Source organism: Castor canadensis, chromosome 1 (genome assembly GCF_047511655.1).
Source record: "Castor canadensis chromosome 1, mCasCan1.hap1v2, whole genome shotgun sequence".
Lineage (NCBI taxonomy): Eukaryota > Metazoa > Chordata > Mammalia > Rodentia > Castoridae > Castor > Castor canadensis.
The window spans coordinates 41839264-41861477 of NC_133386.1; the positions used below are offsets into that span (position 1 = coordinate 41839264).

Here is a 22214-nt window from a genome sequence, read left to right on the forward strand (position 1 = left end):
TATTCGGTGCCCTCCTGATGCCTGAGTCCTACAAGTCGGAGTTTTCCTCCCTGGTCTTGCCCACTTTGTTTACAAACTGTGTAATTGCATACTCCCACCAGCTGTGGCATCCTTATCTTGACCTTGCCCAAATGCAAGTTGAGAAGCAGGTAATTTTGTTAGAGTGGAACATCTGCACTGACATACAATGGGGATAGCATTACACATGCCTTAAAAATACAAGTTATTTCTCAGATATTCTATAGTTTTGTTTTCTTATTCTATCCACCAACTAGTTTGGCCTCAGCCCTAAGCATTTCAGGTGAAATACAGGACCACGTGGGAAAAAATTAATGAATTTTAAATCAGAAAGATAAATACTTCAGTCCCTGCTCTATAACTAAAATAACCATGTGACTTTGGAAGATTATTTAATCTCTCAGCATCTCAGTTATTGTGTCAGGTATTGTGGCCCACACCTGTAATCCCAGCACTTGGGAGGCAGAGGCAGGAGGATCCTGAGTCTGAGGCCAGCCCAGATTACATAATGAGACCCTATCTCGAAACCAATCTATCATCTATCTATCTGTCTATCTCAAAAGAGAGAGAGAGAGAGAGAAAGATTGAGAAAGACTGAGAAAAGAAAGAGTGAGATTGGATGAACAAAATGACTTTGGCTTTAAGTCTTCATTGCTCCTAATAACTGATGATCCCATGAAATTAGCTCATAGTTAAAACTTTCTGAAACTTAGGAACCAGAACATCAACTCCAGGGGCAAATAGTTAAGTAACTTTCCTGTATTACTGTAACATTTCATGACATTGAAAAACGTTTCTCTATTGTCAGACTTGCATAGCATCACTGCCGATTGCTAGGAGACAGTAAATGTTTTTACAAGCAAAAGGTCTTCACTTTTTCCTATTGCTATCTACTGGAGTGAAGGGGGAAAAAAAAGGGGTTTGCACAACTACTGGTTTAAAACATAGGCCTTTTATTGACTCAGAACAATGGATAGAATTTTTAAAGACCTAATTGAATAAAAGGAAAGGCTGCTTCTTATCTAAACTTCAGCACCCCTAGAAAGGAGGGAGAGTGGCTGGGTAAGCAAATGTCACAATGAAAGAATGTCATTGAGATTGGGTGTGGTGGTGCTTGCCTCTAACCCCAGCACTCAGAAGCTGATGCAGGAGAATCACAAGTTTGAGGTCAACCTGGGTTACACAGTAAGTGGGCTGCCTAGTAAGACCCTGTCTCAGACACAACAAAACAAAACAGAAATGTCATTGAAGAGCAATTGCAAGCAGTACTTTGGTTGATTCAGATCTACTAAACACGGGGTGCTTTGAAAAACAGGGAGGTAAAACACTCTTCCAAATCTTGAGACAAGACCACACCTGAATACGCCCACTCTCTCTGCCAGGACTAAGCACCTACCTCATAAAAATCTCTCTTTATGCAAACTATTCCGATTGCAACAACGTTAATTGACATAATTAGCACTTTCTCAATAGATGCACTTATCTCCCCCACTGCTTTTTCTTAGGTTTCTATAATCATAGATCATTGCTTCTCAAAAAGGCCAGCATCATCCCTACCCTATTCCCACGGTTAACTTCCAAACTGAAATTTTTCTGTAGAAAAAAATGAAAGAATGATCCAGACAAAATTGTATTCTGAACAGATAATTAGTTAGCCATGGGACCAGGAAAATTCTTCTAAAGTTTATTAAAATGTGATCTTTAAAAAAAGTACAATAATCCATTTTTATAGTAGGTAATCATGTAGAATTAAAATTAAACTAAGCAATTAAAGGAGGCTAACAGAATTGAAGATAAAAATGTATCAAAATATCTTAAAGAATTTGCAGTGAGAACTTATTCTGCCATTATTTATTTTTCTAAACGTAGCAGAAAATATGACTATCCCAATGATCAAGTTCTTAAAATTAACTATATATGCAACATTATGTATTATTCATATCTCTGGAAAGTTGAGCAAATAGAAATTTGTTATAATACTAATTTAAAAGCAATAGAAAAATGCATTAATAAATGTACACTACTACAAACAATATAAAACTATTCAAAATCAAAGAAATAAATTTAACCTCAATCTATCTCACCTCTCTCTTGTAAGAATTATTCTTCCCTCAAGGAAGAATTATAATAAGCAAATAAAGTGTTTATCTTATCAATAAATAAAGATTCCATGTCAGTGCACTGACATTTCATGGGCAGTGTATAAAACAATCAGTAAATGTTAGCAATAGTTTATATTACACTTAAACACACACACACACACACACACACACACACACACACACACACACATACACACACAGACAGTAGCCCTGGAAATGATGGCTTACAGACATAGCAGAAATATTATCAAGTTTAGAAAACAATGTTGGATCAGGTTAAAGCAACTCAATTAAAATGATAATTTTATGGGGATGCTAGAAGTTCTATATACCAGCAGGATATGGTTGGGTGTGCCTCTAGTTCCAGTTACTCAGAAGCCAGACGGGAGGATCACTTGAGCCCAGAAGTTTGAGTCAGTCTAGACAACAAAGGCCCCTTCTAGAAAGAAAGGAGAGACAGAAAGAGAGAGAGAGAGAGAAAGAGAATAAGAGAAAGAAATGAGAGATGAAAGAAAGGGAGGGGAAGGAGGGAGGAAGAAGAGTTCTATCTATTGTATGTGCTGTAGAAATATGGAGATTCTAATGCAGAAAAGATAGAGCTGAAGAAAATGGCTTTGCATGATGCTCAATAAAGTAAATTTCTGACCCTTTTTATTCCTTTGTGGAGGGAAACAGAATAAGAACTGTAGTTGTTTTGAGATTTATATATGGTCTATTTATATATATTTTTTTCTTATAACAATGCTTGGCACAGAACAAAACAAATTTTAGTTTGTGGGAGAACATGAGAACATGGCAGAAAGAAAAAGGCAGGTGAAACTTTTTTTCAGGTGATTTCACAAAATCAAGAGATTTTCTACATTATATGGGACTCATGTTGCTTTTTTTATTGTTTATTCATTTATTCATATTAATGTGGCCTTTTGAATTACTTAACTATAGTTCCAAATTCTGAACTTTTTAAAGGATGATGTGCAAAATAGGAGACAAAATCTGAGTAGAGTCCTCAAGGATAAAACACCAGGAGACTTTCCAATATGGCAAAATTTCAGTCTTTCAAGGGATTGCCCTTGTCTATGTAGGACTTACTCACATACACCATACTATTTTTAGTAATTAAATGCAAGTGTAGAAAAAAACTTCTTTTCATTTAAATAAAAATGCGATTGATATTTGCCCATTTTTAGTGTGCTTGGCGCTGAAAATTAAAAGCACACTGCTTTTCTATCTTTAATGTAGTCTGTTAATTTATAGAAAGCAAAACTGCCATTATGTGTCAAAACAGAGAACAAAATTGCATCTTTCCACAAAGGATCATATTCCTCATGTTGATTATTAAAGATGACTTGGGAGAAAAGTTTACAGGAAAAAAATGTATGCATTACCAGAAGATAAAAAATAGTGAAAACAATAATTTAAACTGACAGGTAAGTTGGAGTTGGGGGTATAAAAAGGAGAATACTTGGTAAAGGTTTTGATAATTATGATTCTGCAAAGCTAAAATAGTTAAGAAGTAAGTCAAAATTTCAGTTTTCTAGCTTTGGAAAATCAATGATAAGATCTATAAAATCAAATATTGAGAAGAGTCAAGAGGCTAGAATCAGAACACAGAATGTGCTCTGAAATGGTGTTTGGGCTTCTTTGTCACACTGTAATTACTGTAGAAGGTAGAGTGGAATGAGATCATCCAGGTAATTCATAATGGTGGGCTGAGAAGAACTGACATAATTCCCATATGAGTAATAAATACCACAAGTGTAAATACAGTTGTAACATAGTAAGAAAATTTTAAGGTGTAAATTAATAAAAGTTACACATGCAACAAAAAAACTAAAAACCAACAAAAAATAAAAAACAAAAGTTAAACATGAAAGCTTCTATTCTTAAAACGGCAAATCAAAGGTAATATTTAATTGCAAATATTTTATTTCTAGAGTTTCCAGCACAATACTGGGCAAAAGTTTATCGATGATACACACACAGGATTTCTCCAGTAAACATGGTCTCTCTGTGAGAAGTTAGACGTTTGTGTTCCACAGTCTAACTCTAAAGATGAATGTAAAATTCAGACTCTTAGATGACTAACTCAAAAGAGACTGAGGTATACAACTTCACTGTTGAATATAAAAGGGGAGATACAAATGTGAAATATTTCATGGCACTAAATTCCCAGAGTCTGAGGCCTACTTCTACAGCAAAGAGATGAATTCCTGCTTCCAGCTGTCACAGATTCACTTGTCATTTTCTACCCGCCACATACAATTTTGTCTTCTGTTTTCTAGCTAAATTTCTTTTTAGTCGGATCCTTCCCTAGATTTTAGAGTTGATCAGGTTTTAGTTTACTAAACTTTCTAAGAAGATACTCAAAATGCTTTGTTAGAATTTTGGATATTTCTAGGGTTTTTGGTTAGAAATTAACCATATTTTGGTTACTCCCACAGATAACAAATCTTATCCAATCTTGTGAGTTTTACTAGTTTTATTCTCAATGACTATCTTATTTCCCTAATATCCATGTGGTTGGAGTAACACATTCTTTTCAGGTACCACTTATAAGCTTTATTTTTGGACACAGAGCAACCTCTCAAGTGGAATAAGATTGAAGAAATTATAAATGTTATCTCATTTAATAAATAAATAATTAAAAATACACAATTTTTTTTGCATTCTGCTCAACAAAATAGTATTATATTATCCATACCATATATGTATATATTGTGAAATAATGAAAATGTGATTTTGTGTATGTGTGTATGACTAGGGTTTGAACTCAGGGCTTCACACTTGCAAAGCAGGAGCTCATAAAACAGGCGCTTGAGCCATACCTCCAGTGCATTTTGGTCTGGTTATTTTGGAGATGAGGTCTCATGAACTATTTGTCCAGACTGGCCCAGAACCCCGATCCTCCTGATCTCAATCTCCCAAGTAGCTAGGCTTACATGAGTCACCACACCAAGCAGGATGAAAATATTAAAGACTACAATGTGTCACCCATTAACTAGCTAGAGGTATCACTTGTGAGTTACAGAACCCCAGCTAAGGAACCATGACTAATTTTATCTCAAACCTGCTACATTTTGCATTCTTAAGAGATATTTTCCAGGAGACAGTTCTGGACCCAACAGAGGCAGTTGTTTACAGTGACATACATTTCCCAAGGATAAAGAGGGGAAAAAAATGTCCCTTGGTTGTGACAGTTTCTGTGTTGTTGATGACCAAGGTGAGAAACCTCCATGCAGCAGAAAGACAAGATTTCAGTGGGTGGAAGGGTAAGTTGGGCATGTTTAAACAAAGGAACATGACTTTCTTGAAGTTTGACTGTGAACATGGAAACAGAGACAGCTAAGTTGTCGCTTGGCAGAGGCTCAGGTGAGAGAGGTTAGTTTTAATTTTGTTTTGTGTTTTTACCGGAGAGACTTGGGCACGTTTAAATGCTGCATGAAAAGAACCTAAAGAAAAAAAGTTGAAAATACTGCAGACATCAATTTAAAATATGAACATTATAAAACAAGTTGATGTATTTTATGCATTACCCAAATTTAAAACAAAATTACTTTTCCCTTTTTTCATTTTCTTGAAGCAGAGACATAGACCCTAAAACAAACCAAAACAAAAAGCAGCAGCATGCCTGACGAACTCAAGAAGGTGGCAAAGCAGACAGGCCGTTATCATCTCTGGGTGTTTTATGATGCCAGAGGCTCTATGAGGTAGAGGCAGGTCCCTGTGTCTTCTCTAGGTGTGGCAGCTGCTTCTTTAAACCTTGGGGCCTCCCCAGTGTGCAGGGAGAGGTGGCCTAGCCATGTGGGCACAGCTACCTGGGGTAGCTATCCCAAGAAGCCTGTGCCTTCACACCTTTGATTTTCTAAAAACAAGCAAACAAATAAATGAATAAATAAAACCTCTACCCATCTCTGAAGCTCAAAATCAAAATCCAGGCATCTGAAGATGTTTAGAGAGAACCAAACTCAAGAAGAGCTAACTCCAAGTTAAAGCATAACTTCAGGAAAAATAATCACTCAAGAATTATTAAAAGAAAAATTTCAAAAAGAGAGTCAGTGCCAGAGTCTGCGTAGCAAACACCAAGCCCTGAGAGAGAGAGAGAGAGAGAAAGTTAATGCATGAAAACTGAAAAGACTTTGTTTTCTTGAGACAGGGTCTTCCTATATGGTCCAGGTTGACCTTGAACTAACAGCCCTGCTTTCCACCTCTGGAGTGCTGAGATTACAGGTATGCATTACCATGCCCTTCATGAAATCAGATTCATTAGAATTAGAATTATAAAGAAAATACAAAAATCTTTTAAAAAACTGTCTCACATGTCTAAACATTAGTACATTATTTAACTATCAGATGATGTTTGCTGTCTAAATTTAATTCTTATAACAGAAAAAATATTTTAAAATATTTTTTTTTCTTTTGGTTTTTTGAGACAAGTCCTCACTCTGTAGCCCAGGCTGGCCTGAAACTAATAATCTTCTTGCCTCAGCTCCAGAGTGCTGGGATTGCTGGTATGTGCCACCACACCCAGCATGAAAATTCTTAATGATTATTTTATTTTATAGTATTTGAAATTTAATTATTTTTCAATAGTGATTTAATCATATATGTTATTAAACACAGTAAAATTTAAACATTTACTCAGTAGTGAGATGATAAGGTTATGATACTAAAATTTGTCTTCAAGCCAGATGCCAGTGGCTCATGCTTGTAATCCTAGTTACTTAGGAGGCTAGAGTGGAGGATCACAATTAGAGGCTATCCCAGGCAAATAGTGAGACCCAATCTCCAAAATAAACAGACCAAAATGAACTGGAGGTGTGACTCAAGTGGTAAAGTGCCTGTTTGGCAAGTGCAAAACCCTAAGTTCAAACCCCAGTGCCACCAAATATATATTTATATATTGTTAAATTGCTCCTGCTAGCCTCAAACTTCTGATCTCCCTGCTTTAGTCTCCTGAGTTGCTGAGATTACAGGCAAGTCCTACTTTGCATGCTCTGTGTTATCTTTGATTTTATTTTAGGTCTTACTTCCAAATGAGAATCAAACCCCAAGATAGGTTCTCCCTATATAGCCCAAGCTGGCCTGGAACTCACAGTTCTCCTGACTCAGCCTCCTGAGTGCTGGGATTACAGGTGTAATCACACCTGGCTCTAAAATTTATTTTGTAAATCATATAAATAAATAAAAAGAAGAAATGACAGAAAATTTGGTGAATGTTAACAGTTGGTTAATTGTGATGAGAACCATACATATAGTCCCAGCACTCAGGAGGCCTGGCAGAAGAATCACTTGAGCCCAGGAGACCAGCCTGGGTAACATTACAAAAAACAAACAAACCCAAACAAATAAAATGTATTTTTAAAAAGTAAAGTCAGGCCAGGCACCCAGTGGCTCATGCCTGGGATGAGTAGCAGGAATCCCAGCTACTTAGGAGGCAGAGGTCAGGAGGATGGCGTTCAAGCCAGCCAGCAAATAGTTCCAGAGACCCTATATCAAAAATACCCAGCACAGCTGGTAGAGTGGCTCAAGTGGTAAAAGCGACTGCTTAGCAAGTGTGAGGCCCTGAGTTCAACCCCCAGTATCAGCAAAAAAAAGAAAGAATAGAAAAGAAAAGAAAATACCCAACTTCCAATGCAAAGAATGGCTTGGCTGAGTGGCTCAAGTGGTAGAGTGCCTTCCTAGCAAGTGCAAAGCCCTGAGTTCAAGCCCCATGCCCTCCTACACCCCTAAAAAAAGTAAAGTCAGGGAGTGGGATATAGCTCAGTAGCAGAGGCATATGTAGCAGGCACAAAGCCCTAGATTCAATTCCTAACCCACCTCTCCAAAAAAAGTAAAGTCAGTAATGGGTGATAAAGCTGAAAAAGTGAGAAGCCATAAAAGTCTATATTGATAAATAAATAACAAATTTGAAAACAAAAAAAAGTCACAAAGAGAAGCAAATTCTTCTGTCCTGGAGAATCTCAACTAATAAATACAAAATGAACAATAGAATTAGAAAATACATATTTTATAACCATTGCTTCAGCAAGAACCATCAAAATATCATACAATTTTAACAAATGGAAATTTGTTGAATAAGATCTACCTCAACTCAAATTACTTGTCACAGACAGCACTTTAACCAAGTGGTTAAGACCACCAGTAATAGTGCAAATGACATCACTAGTGATATGATGCCCTGAAAAGACAAGGTATATCTTTAGGTTGCATTCTAGACTATATTGTACAAACTAAATCTTATGAGAAAATGTAAATTTGAGGATATTCTGCAAAGAAAAAAAAAAAAGAGCTAGTCTGAACCCTGCAAAAATGTCAACATCATGAAAGACGACGAAAGTGGGAGACAACTAAACACAGTGCATAGCCCTGGATAGAATCAGAGCCTGAATGAAATGTTCTAAAGGTATTATTGGGAAATTGCTAAACTGAGTATGACTATACACTATATAATAGTTTGTGTCATACGTTTTCTGATTTAGCTATTTATTCAATTGTATGTAAGAAACACTCCTGTTCTTAGCAAACACATTGATAATTCAGTGGTAAAGAGGTATAATGTTAATTTACTATCACAAGTTCAGAAAAAAATACATAAACACATCACATACATGTGTTTGTATATGTGTATGCACACAAAGAGAAAATGACAAAGTGGGTACAGTGGCTCAAGCCTGTAATCCTAGCCACTTGGAAGGCTGAGATCCAGAGGACTATAGTTAAAGGTCAGAAGGGGCAAAAATTTCGCAAGATCCCATCTCGCCCAATGGGTAGTGGTGTGTGTCTGTCATAGCAGCTAGCCAGGAAAGCACACATAGGAGGATGGCAAACCAGGCTGGCGTAAGCATAAAGTGAGACCCTATTTCAAAAATAACCAAACCAGGGTTTGGTGAAGTAGCTCAAGTGATAGTACACCTGCCTAGCACCCAGTATCAACAAAGAAAAAAAATTTTTTTAAAGGGTTGGGGTAAGGCTCAAGTGGTAGAGCGCCTGCCTAGTGAGTTTGAGGCCTTGAGTTTAAACCCCAGTACTGCCTAAATAAATAAATAAATAAAAAGAGGAAAAGACCGAAAATTTGGTGAAAGTTAACATTTGGCTAATTGTGATGATAAGTATGTTGAAATTCATTGTACTGGCAATTTTTCTGAAATTTTAAATTATTTCAAAATAAAAAAATTAATAAAATTCAAACTGACATTTTTCTATTTTTGGAATAAATATTTCAGCAAATAATTTTCAAGAAAAAAATTTTAATTTAAATAATACCACTAATAAATTGTGAACACTTTATGACTTTTTTTTTTTTTTTGGCATTACTCAGGGCCTGAGCTTGCTAGGCAGGCACTCTACCAATTAAGCCACCACTCCTCCAGCCCCCTATTTTTTTTTTTTATGGTACTGGGGTTTAACTCAGGGCCTACACCTTGAGCTACTCTACCAGCCCTATTTTGTGATGGGTTTTTGCAAGATAGGGTCTCATGAACTATTTGCCCAGGCTGGCTTTGAACTTCAGTCCTCTTGATTTCTGCCTCCTGACCTGGCTATATTGGGTAATTGCAGTTCACTGACAAGTGAAATAAGTGTCATCAATGTTATTAAGAGTGAGATAGAAAATTTGTAAATATGCTGTTATAAGATACCTGAACTATTCATAAAGTTAGTATTATTTGAAGATAGATTTAGATTATTGTAAATTCATATTGCAAACTCTCTGGCAATAACTGAAGATTTATTTTATAGGATTGGATCTTTTGTTATGCTGGGGATAAAACACAAGGCCTTGCATATACTAGACACATGCTCTGCCACTGAGCTATAATCCCAACCCTATAAAGGTTTTAAAGCAAAGTATAATCAATAGGCTAAGAGAATAAAGAAAACAGAATCATATAAAATGCTCAATTAGGACCAGAGGTGTACCTCAGCGATGGCGTGTGTGCTTAGCATACTTGAGGCCCTGGGGTTCTATCCCTAGCACTGTCCAAAACAAAATAAAACAAAAGAAAGAAAAAAACACAGAAGCCAGAAAAGAGAGTGGATGACAAAGATCAAAGGGTAATGACAGAAAACAAGAACAAATACAGTGGATATTTGTCTACCATGTGCTCAGAATCATAGAACTGTCTACACTCGGGAAGTGGAAACAATTCTTAGCTATTTAGCTTAAATCACTTTGGATAGCTCCCTTCCTTCCTTCCTTCCTTCCTTCCTTCCTTCCTTCCTTCCTTCCTTCCTTCCTTCCTTCCTTCCTTCTTTCCTTCCTTCCTTCCTTTTCTTTCTTTCTTCCAATAGGGTCACACTAAGAAGTACAGGCTGGCTTCAGATTTGTGAGGCATCCTTTTGCCCAGGTGCAGGGATTGCAGAAGTATGTCACCATACCTGGCTTGGTTATGTATATCTTAAAGAACTGCCTTGAACTTCTAGCCTTTAATGGAAACTTGAGTAAAATACCCCGCTGTGGTTTGGATGTGGTTTGCATGTGTGCTCCACAGGAACATGTGTTGGAAAGTTGGTCACCAATATGGAGCATTCAGAAGAGGTTGGGCCTTTAAAAAGTGAGGCCCACTGGCAAGAAATAAAGTTCTTGTGGCATCACCTTGGAAGGGATCAGTGCCAGTCTTGAGCAGTGGATTAGTTCCCACAATGGTGAGTTTGAGCCTGACCTCTGAATCCCTCTGGCTTCTTGTCTTTCACATGACCTCTTTCCCATGTGCTGCTACCACCAGGCCCTCAAAAGCAGCTGAGCAGAAGTCAGCCCTCTGCTCTTAGCTTCCAGAACTGTAAGCTAAAGCTCTTTTCTTTATAATGGAAACAGCTTCAGCTATTCTATTATAGCAATAAGAAACCAACTAATCCAAAGCTGTCTAGGATAAAAACATGATTTTATGGAGACCAGACTGAAGGATAATCTGAGTGGCAGACATATTAATTTAGTCAGAATCAGCATTCCTTCCTTCTCTTACAGAGATAATGTCCTAATGAACTCTGTTTTACTTGCAGCCTGGGGAGACACTGTATAATCAGTTATGTCACACAGGAAGTACCCCCAATTTCCCCACTGAGACCTGTGAAGTGCAATCCTTGATAAATTAAAGTATGAGAAAACACAAACATTCATCAATAACTGTCTAAAATGACAGGTTCCAGCTTTCCTTATGTAACTCTATCCAGAGAATTTTTATTCTTTGCTGTGCAAAAACAACTACATAAATGACAGGCATGGTGGTGCACACCTGTAATTGCAGCACTTGGGAGACAGAGGCAGGAGGATGGCAAGATCCAGGCCAGCCTGGACTACATAGCAAGACTCTGACTTAGGAGAAAAAAGTCTAACTCCAGAAATTTTCTGATGATCTGATATTCTGTTAGTTTGGGGAATTTAGATGACCTAACAAGATGCAGAATGGTGTCTAGTAAGAAGAGGGTTATTTGTACTTTTTGAGGCCCATACTTTGGGTTCCACATTTCAGAATGTGCAGAAAATAAGCTAATTTAGCTTTAATTTCTTTTTCACCTTGACACAGTGTCCTGCCCTGTATTGAGAAATCAGCCTGTTACCCCTAAACAGCCTCAGATGTCCAAATCTCTCACACCAAATCTTATAAACAAGTTAAGCAAGTTGCAAAAGCTAGAAATGTCACCCTCACACTATGGGCGGATATCAATGTATCATGATTTAGCATGTCAAGATGGAGCACAAAACTAAAGTCATTGCTCACCCATAGTCCTCTGCAACAGGGTAGGATTTCAAGGAAGTTGTTTTCTCAGGGCACAAATGAAAATGCCCTCACATTTCCTTCCTTTTCTGCTCCTTCTTAATGAAGATTTCTGAATCAATAAAACGTTCTTGAACTCTTACCTTGGTTGCATAAGCATTTTATCTCTAGCTTCCCATCTTCTCACTTTTCCCCTGGAACGCAGCGCAGAGAAATGTCCTCTCTGTTGCTCAAACCACACAAGTTCTTTTTCATTGCACTTCTCTCCTTTTGCATTAGGTCCAAGTGGCTCACTTATAAAATGCTTTTTTCCTTTGAATTAACTTTTGAAACAAAGGAAGGTATTGAGTAGATTTCATTTCCACATTTGTTTTCAGAAACTTTTGATGTGAAGATGGCTTGAAATAATGGATTACTTGAGAAATTGTTTTTCCTAAATTTTTATGTCTGGTGGGAGCCAGTGACTCACCTTTGGATTTAGAAACAGCATTTTTCTTCTTAGAAAGTTAACAGGAACTGAAGTAGCATCTGGAAGAATAAATCAAAGTATTTAATAAAAATAAGTTTTAAAATAATAGTCTTAAAATGTCCTTCTAAGATAAAAAAAAAGCTATTCTGAAAATAGAACAACTTTTATGAAGCTGTTAGAACAATAATACTAAACACAATTCAGTAAAACAGGTTTGATGGACCAAAACTGATTCTCTTTCTCTCTTTCTCTCTCTCTCTCTCTATATATATATAAGTTACCATATATATAGGCAACATCACAAATCGGTGAGAAACAGATCGACAATTCAAAAAATCATGTTGGAAAAAAAAAGATCTGTCAAAGATAGGGTAAGAAGAGACTGTTAATAGACTGAAACACAACAAGATGCAACATGATTTTGTTTGGTCTCAGATAAAAAGAAAATCAATTTAAAAAGATGCTCCTGAGCCAGGCTCATGCAGGTAATGTTAGCTACTCAGGAAGCAGAGATTAGGAGGATCCAGGTTCAAAGTCTGCCCAGGCAAATAGTTTTCAAGACCCTATCTAAAAAACATCCAACATGAAAAAGGTCTGGCTCAAGTGGTAGAGCCCCTGCCTAGCAAATATGAGGCCCTGAGTTCAAATCCCAGTACCACAAAATAAAATTAAATTAAAACAGAAAAGACTGGAGGAGAGAGATGAAATATGAAAGATGAAATGATCATTGGTAAAGTATATTATTATTGCTACTTTCTCATACTTTTGAAAGTTTCTAAAATAAAAAGTTACTTTTACAAACACCGGAATCATTTCTTCAAATAAAGTCTCATATTGGACAGAAAAAAAAGAAGGCAGAGTTTTCATCTGGTAGGAGAGGAGAGGACTAAATTCTAAATCTTCATTCTTTCCCGGGAAAGTCCATGAAATGCTTAAAGGAGTTTTATTTATTTATTTATTTATTTATTTATTTATTTATTTAATTGTAGTGCTGGGTGGGGTACATTGTGGCATTTACAAAAGTTCTTACAATGTATCAAACATACCATACTTTTTACAATTTATTTTTTATTATAAAACTTTTTATTAGGATATATTCATTATGGAGAGGATTCGAAGTGACAATTGCAATCAGATTTACATTGTACATTATTTACATTTCCCCAATCATCTCTCTCTCTCAATCCCCTCCCCAACCCACCCAAGCAATTGCAAGAGGTGTTTTAGTTCTGTTTCATATAGGTATATGAAGTCCATCAACCATTACCATCACCTTAATCTCTTTCCTTCACCCTCCCCCTCCCACAAACGTATCATACTTGAATTCACCCCCTCCACCATTCTCCTTTATCCCCCCCTCCCCTGATTCCTGGAATAGTTTCAACAGGTATTATTGTTGCCTTTATATACATGTGTACACAGTATTTCCTCATATTCACCCTCCTACCCACTTTCCCCACCACTTGTTCCCTCCCACTGGTATCAACCGCACCCCCTGCCCCCACAGAACCTATTTAGCCCTTCTGTTCTCTGATTTTGTAGAAGAAAAAAGTAAAAAGAAAAAGAAGAAAGAAGTGACATTTTTGCTTGTTAAAGATAGCTACACAAGGAAATGTTCCTTGTGACATTTCCATGTATATATGTATTATAACCTTAATTCTCTATTTTTCTTCATTCTTCCTTAGTCCCTTTCTTATGATGCTTGTTATGAAAACATTTTCTGTCTGGGTCAACTCCCTTACATTGACCCTCTCTCCAAGCACCATAGCTCAGAGGTGACCTCATTCCCATCCCACAGGTGATTTTTTTATAGGGGTATCCACTGTACTCACCTCCTGCAAATCCCCTCCCTTCCTCCTCTGCTACGGATCTCTCTCCTTCCTTTATACCACACTGACTTCACCGTTTTCTTGGTCTTGCTTTCTGACACAAGGTAAGCAGGTTACTCACCGTTTGATTAATTGGCCTCCTATGTAGAATATTTCAACACAGAACTAACATGGCTAGTTTCTTCTTCATAAAGAACTGTTGTTGAATATAAAGGAATATTGAGGCAATTGGTTAATATTTGCTTCAAATACACTGAACTCTAAAGATGCAAAGGTAACAAAGTCAAATGTAAAGCAAAAGCAAAAGTATATAATGGAGAGCTGAAATAAAATTATAGTTGAAAGTAAATATAAAATCTGTTGATTATAAAAATTTAAGAAATTTCTTGTCCAAACCAAAAAATGTCTTAAAAGTTTAAGTCACATAATAAGTTAGAAAAAAGACCATAACCAAAAAAAAAAAAAAAGGACACATGGTTAGCTTTTTCATTCTAAAAACACTAAAACCACAAAAAAGTCAAAGGCAAAAGGAGCACAGTCATTTTAAATGAAATGCCATACATATTTATATAGATGTAATTAGTATTACCATTATTAAAGAAATATAAATTAAAATTAAAATGAGTTTTCACTTATCAAAATAGCTATTCAAAAGTGTATCGTATTTAATTCTTGCTAAGTTCAGTCTTTAAAATGTTCAAAACTTTGATTCTAATTCTTAGAATTTATTCTAAAAAACAAATAATAAGTTTTTAAAAGGCAAGCAAAGCTACACAGAATAGCAAAAAAAAGGAAAATAAATACTTGGCAATAGAAAAGTAGTAGCAGAAATACTGATTTTTTTTTTTTTTATAGTACTGGGGTTTGAACTCAGGGCCTCACACTTGCTAGGCAGGTGCTCTAGCTTGAGCTACTATGTCAGCCCTATTTTTCATTGGGTTGTTTTGTGGTAGGGTCTTGTGAACTATTTGCATGGACTAGCTTCAAATCAAGATCTTCCCAATCTTTGCCTCCTGACTAGCAAGGGTTACAGGTGTGAGCCACCAGCCCCAGCTAGAGAGCATTCTTGAAACCCTAAGGTGGATCCCCAGCACTACAAAAACATAAATAAATCAGTAAATAATAAAATATTATTGAGAAAAATACATGCTCTGTGATGTGGACTATTAATGTTTATTAGGAAAGAATAACATAGAAGTTAGGCAATCTAACCGATTTCTCGATCTTTAAGCTGATACTATTTGTCATATTGAAATTTATCTCATCCTTTAATTATAGCTCTTTGTATCAAACAGCCAGCTAGGCAGAAAGTAAAAAGGAATTGCTGAGTGCTGATGAATTAGAAGTCTTTGACAATGTTTTGGTTTTTCCCACAGCAAAGTTCTTGGAGATTGTGAATGATAAGGCTTCATATTATTTTAAACAAAGAACCGCCATTAAAAGACTGATGGCTTTTAGTGACCATGATTTTTCTATTCCGAACATTGGAGATATTCATATGTAGCAGGTCTATCTGTGGATAATTTGATTACTGATAGGGAGAGGGTTTCCAAAGGAGGAAAAAGAAAGTAGAAGAGGAAAGGATGAAGAAGAGGAAGAGATGCAGAAGGAAGGAAGGACAGCAGATAAAGAGAAAGAAGGAAGGAAGGAAGAAAGGGAGGGAGGAAGGGGTGAAGGAAAAAAGGATGGAAAATTTGCAGCCATTACCATTGTAAGGATGTAGGGTCAATCCCTAAAGCTGGTCTAAAGTATCCATACAGTGTATCACACCAAAGTATTATCTTACTAAGATAAGGGACTGGTCTCAATTTTTGCAGCTCATATGTCAATTTACCAAAAGAAGACCTGTTTCTGGAAGATGGACCTAATATAAGGCTAAGAAAACCTTAGTGCATACATTTATAATTAGAAATAGATTGCAGAGAGCTCACTAAAAACAACTACATAAAAACTAGGAAAACCACTGCATACATTTATAATTAGAAATAACCTGGGAGAGCTTCACATTCTTTGTTCTTATCCCTGTATGTTAAGATTGCACATTCTTAAGTGAAAAGACCAGTTGTTGACAAATTGTTTTTCTACTCTTTTTGTTTTGATGGTACTTGGGTTTGAACTCAGGGATTCACACTTGCAAAGCAGGAGTTCTACTGCTTGAGCCACACCTCCAGTCCAGACAAGTTGCTTTTCTATGATAAGGGAGGCCTGCGGATCAACAGCTCTGATCTAATTTATCCAATTTTGCTTGCTTGTTTGTCTGTTTTAGAGACGGACTCTCACTATATTGCCCAGGCTGTCCTTAAACCTCAGGGCTCAATCAACCCTCCTGCCTCAGTCTCCACTGTACACACTCACCACCACATCTGGCCTGACCCTTCTTTACAGTTTGATTTTTATTCATCTAGTTCTGAGTTCTGAAAGTGACTTATTATCTGTGCTTATCTACGATAAGAATGAAATTTATTTAAAGTACTTCTCACCTAAGGTAATATCAGACACTACAGTTTGTTTTCCAATGATTTTGAGATCATGCAAACTGACATAAGTTTGTTTTCCTTGGTTTGTTTATTTGTTGTGGTATTTTGGCTACCCTAGAACTTGAGATCCTTCCTGCCTCAGCTGCCCAAGTGCTGGGATGATACACTGAGCCACCATGCCCAGCCTTGTTAAAACTTTTGTGGAAGTAGAAAACACAGAGGTAATGTTTCGACATTCAGAACGTGACAGTTCACTGGATTTTTTTTTTTTTCCTGGCAGCACAACTTTTCCCTCTGTTCATATCCCTTGACAGAACCTTCTTAAAGTCACCCATTTTATCAAGAACTTACTACATATCTTTGTTCTTTCCCTTGCCTCATTTAATCACCTTAACAACTTTGCATAGTGGATTTTTATTTTTGTTTATAGTTGGAGATTGAGACTCAAAGGTTATGTACCTTGCTAAAGATCATGAGGTGAAAAAATGACAAACACTCTATAGGTAGTCTATGACTTCTGCCAGCTTCAAAAATTCCTAGGATCATAAAGAAAAAAGAAAACCTAAATAAACGCTCAACAAATACATGTTTGACATTATGGACATTGAAAAGCATAAGAGGAAAAGTGTTTTATTTCCCAAACCTCTAGCCCACAAGCAATAAAAATATGAAAAATCTGATTATTGATAAAAAATACATGTTATTTGCTACAAATGGCAAAAAAAAGTTAGAACACCAGTCTAAACCATCCATCCATTCAGCTTTGCTTGGACATATGGCTGTGTTTATTATTGGGGGGCTGGGAGAGAATACAAAAAAGAGGGAGAATAAGAAGAAAGGGCACGAGACTTGTTTAAAGCACCATTTTTTAGAATGAAGTAGTGAATAAGAGTGAACACAAAATCAAGTCTTATTTAATGTGGCAAGAATTGTTTCAGATACCCTTTGCTTATAAATTTCTTTTCAAATACTGACACCATTTTTGTTTGAACCATCCTCTCACCACAGCATCCATTTTTATTGATTTTTCCAGTTTTATGAACACTTTTGAAGAAACAACAGAGTGTATGTCTTACAAATGTTGGAAATTCCCCCAGAAATCCTGGGATTTTTGGAAAATATGAAGAAATTCGTGTTTTTAATTCTTGAAAATATTTGCAGCCTTAATGTAATGTCTTTTAAGACATGTCTTGCTTTTTTAAAGGTCACTTTCCATTTAGTCACAAATTGAGTGGGTTGCTAAAAAAAAACTTTTTAATGACATAAAAAATGCGGACTGACAGATCTTAGGTTATCTTGTCACCATTGTATGGTTAACACAGTATGATTCATGACAAAAAGAAATAATATATTTTCTTTTTCTTTCATTTTTTCCTTTTTTTTTTCTTGTTTTTGTTTTTTTGTGGTGGTGTGGATTGAGTCTAGGGTTTCGTACATGCTAGCCAAGTGCTCTACCACTGAGCTACACCACTGCTCCAAATTCTTTGCTTTTGCAAATTTGTTTCTGAAGTTTGCTGCTGGTAAACAAACAAACAAATAAAAGCTATACATTCTTCTGATTCGATAACTGGGTGACTATACTTTTTTCATCAGAAAGAATTTTTTCTTCTTACAAGTTTAGAGGACTTTGTATGAACAGATTCTGCAATGAGGTTTTTTTCTCTAATTCAGTTACTTATAATACATCATAGCTTCTTTGGCTCCTTTTCTCTCTCATGTGTAAAGCTAACTATGATGAGAATCATCACCTTAGAGGCTGAACTTGACTATAATGCTGACTAAAAATCACTGGTCCAATGCCAAGTGGCACCCTCGTTCCCACATTTGCTGTGTTTAGCATTTTAGATAACTATCACCTACAGTTCTCAGACTCTTTAATTATGAAACACTGCGAGTCCTCCAGACAAGTGAGGACCCGAGGAAAGATAAAAATTAAACAAATTTTTAATGGTTTCCAATGACACTCTTTAATTACAAAGGTTAAACATCTGCTAAATTATTCCAGTGTTACTACTAAAATATTTCACTTGACATTTATTTGTTAAGAGGCAAATATTTAGGGGACTAAGATATAATTACATATATGTATATGGTTTGATACTACAAATGAGCAAACAGAATCTAACCAAAAAAATATGAGTGAGAAAAAGAAGGGAATGAATTTCATAGGTGCTTTATGTCAATTAATCTACTTTAACTTCAATTGTAGATTCAGGATGAGAAACAAATCATATAATTGAAACTTCCGTATGAACAAAATGTGAGCAGAAAGTGTACATTTTTGTAAGCTTTCATAAATCAGAAAATTTATTGCAGTTACACTGAAGAAACTCATGAATGTGGTCTAGAGGTGTGGCTCTAGCGGTAGAGTGCTTTGAGCCAGTAACCTTGAGTTCAAACCCCAGTGCCACCAAAACAATAACAACAAAGTCATGAAATATGATTGAAAGCTCTAAAGTGAAAGAAATCGCCTCAATCATGTTATAATTTATTATATCTGCTGTCTTCTGACTTGAAATTATGAATTATAAAATTATAAATTGAGATATTTCAAATATACAGAATATAACATAAGTTACACCTGCTATACTTTTAACTTACTTTGAATTTTGGATGACAGTATGCTGAATGTAGTTACATTTGACTTCTAACTTACTTCGGTCTGACTCAAATATGAAGCTCATGAGTGTAAGGTGGTTCTCCCAAAGTATTTTAAAATTACCTGTCTCCCAAAATGGAGTCACTGACAAGCATGATCAAAATAAGAAAAATTGTCTCAGAACATACACTGTTTTAGCTAGTTCTTTGATAGTGTCTATCTTTGAAAAAGGGTTTTATTTGGCAAGTATCTTCGATGATTAGAAATGAGTATGGTAGAGAATTACAAAGGTCAATTTAATTTTATTTGCTTTGAGTTGAGAAAATTTTGGGGGGGGAGGGTACAGGGGCTTGAACTCAGGGCCTTCACTTTGAGAGACTCTACCAGCCCAATTTTTTGTGATAGGGTTTTTCGAGATAGGATCTCATGAACTATTTGCCCTGGTTGGCTTCAAACAGCAATCCTCTTGATCTCTGCCTCCTGAGTCGCTAGGATTACAGGCGTGAGCCACCAGGTACCCAGCAAGAAAACCTTGAATGTGAGCTTTGACTACATCAAAGTAATGCCCAAGCAGACTCTGGGACTTTGGCTGGAGTTGAGGCTTCAAGTCCATTTTAACAAATCTGAACATTTTCCTCTTACGTTCTAAAGTTCTTTGAGTTAACTTCAATTATAATCATCTTCTCACAATTTGGGGATAATGTTAGTCTAGATATTTATGGGAATTTTTATAGTTGAAATACCAGTTAACTAGGTTCAGGATTCTTAATACCTGAAATATGTAACTCTGACCTGAATTTTCAAAGCAGAAAGCAGTTTTATACTTCTCTTTATTCTTTTTTTAAAGTAAAATAATCCTATTGATCTTTGCTACCATAGCAGTCAAAGCCTATCTTACTGTCTTTACTAATTCTTATGAGCAGTATTGAAAAGGAAAACTGCCTGACAAAGAATCACAGCACCAAAGACAGGGTAATAAGCTTTGTTTTGTTTCATACAGTGTGTGGTCAGGTGGCGAATACATTAAATAAAACCTGAGCCTAGGATTGGCCCTCTAAAGTGGGCATCTCCTGACACTGTATTCAACAGGAAAGTGTGTGGGCACTGAAATTGCACTACATGTCATAGCTCAAATAAGCATTTGGTCCTCTGAGAGAAACATCTGGAGACCAGACAAAATCATTTTGTCACTTCTGAAGACCAGGATACAAATGTGAAATTTTTCCTTCAAATGAGCTCTTTTCTACAACATAGTCTTCTTAAAACAGTGTTCCTGTGGTGCTTGTTCCATGTCTCTTACTGAGTTCTGAAAATTGCCAGCTGCAAATTCTGACTTGTCAAGGGCTCAGCTATATTTGCCCAACCAAGAAAAGGTAAAAACAGGACTGCAGAGCCAATAGAAATTATAAACATGTTTCTACACTGTTGGTGTGCTACTGTTTATGGAGATAACTCACTTTAAGACTTTAATAAGCCTCCAAACTTCATTATTTTGCTCTCCCTCCAAGTACAAAGCACAGATGTTTTGGCATGTTGGAATTTGAAGTTTGGAATTTTTAGAAGAGGCAAAGTGAGTCAGGAAACTAGCACCCTGGGCAGGTGAAGAAGTTTCAACAATTTTCACAAAGGAAGGCAAAGGAATAGCCCTAGGTCTGGAAGCTTAATCAAAACCTCCAGAGGCTGGACTGAAAATGAGCTAAACAAAATAAGGACACTGGCAGTGAGACCCTGCCTCAGAAAACACACACACACACACACACACACACACCAAGGGCACTGGATTTCATCCTAACATCAAAAGGCATTAGATAATTCTGCCACTTTTGAAAAAAGAAAAGTTTGTATTCTTTTTGTTGTTGTTTTGGAGACCAGGTTTCATTGTATGGCCCAGGCTGGCCTCAAACTAACAAGACCTCAGCTTCCTGAGTAGCTGGTATTGCAGGCCTGAACCACTGCACCCAGCTTTGTATAAAACTCTCAATTAAAAAACACTGGTAATATACAATAGGTGATGGTTTAACAAAAGGCTATGGAATTTCATATAAAGGTAGGAACTTTGGTTAAAATGAAAATTTCCTATCATTTACAAAGTAAGAAATATTGCTAGAATTATGACTGAAAAGGACCTTCCTTTCCCTATTTCTAGTTTTCCAGTATAGTCATCTTCTCCATTTCCAGCATATTAGAGGAAAAATAAATTTTCCTTAGACTCTAGAACTGTGAGCAACCCAGAGCCGCTTGCCAAATGTGGCCATTTAAACTAAAAGAAAACAATTTATTTTCTCAGACTGCCTAGCCACATGTCAAGAAGTTAATAGCTGTGGCTAACATACTGAACAGCATAAAACACTCATCACCATGGAAAAATTCTACTAGACAGCAAGGTTTCTATAAGATTAAAAAATTTCCAACTTTTTGTGGCTGTCAGAGTGGCTCAAATGGTATAGCACCTACCTAAAATTCCAACTTTTTTGACAGATAGGGTCTCCTAATTGTAGCCCATGCTGGCTTCAAACTTGCTATATAGCCCAGGCTGTCATTGAACCCAGTCCTCTTGCTTCCATCCCCCGAGTTCTGGGAATACAGATGTGAACCACCATGCCTAGCTCAAAAATTTCCAACTGTTTAAACATGAAATATTATGCAAAGAATGAGTTTTAAATATTTGTAGATCAAAATTATATAACCTTCTGTTGATTTGACACAGTCTTACTATGTAACCCAAGTTAGCCTTGAACTCACCATTCTTCTGCCTCAGCCTCCTGACTGCTGGAGTTTTTCAATTTTTTTTTTTTCTCTTGGTGGTACTGGGTTTTATGCTTGCTAGACAGGCACTTTATTGCTTCAGCCATGCCTCCAGTTTGCTATTATTATTCTTTTGGCAGTCCTGAGGTTTGAACTCAGGACCTCACACTTTCTAGGCAGGTGCTGTACCACTTGAGCTGCTTACCACCAGCTCTTTTTTGTGTTGGATATTTTCTTTTTTTTGCAGTTTGAACTCAGGGTG

At 36.4% G+C, this 22214-nt stretch overlaps 1 long non-coding RNA gene across 1 annotated transcript in view; it reads right to left on the reverse strand.

Moving 5' to 3' along the window:
* The window catches only part of LOC141420720 (uncharacterized), a 101975-nt gene extending 87446 nt beyond the window's left edge, over nucleotides 1-14529 (reverse strand). Inside the window, exons 1-2 of the long non-coding RNA XR_012445265.1 lie at nucleotides 14135-14529; nucleotides 11977-12361 (exon numbers count right to left, since the gene is read on the reverse strand). This is a non-coding gene — a long non-coding RNA (uncharacterized lncRNA). The remainder of the gene's footprint in view (nucleotides 1-11976; nucleotides 12362-14134) is intronic.
* Between the last annotated feature and the right edge of the window lie 7685 nt (nucleotides 14530-22214).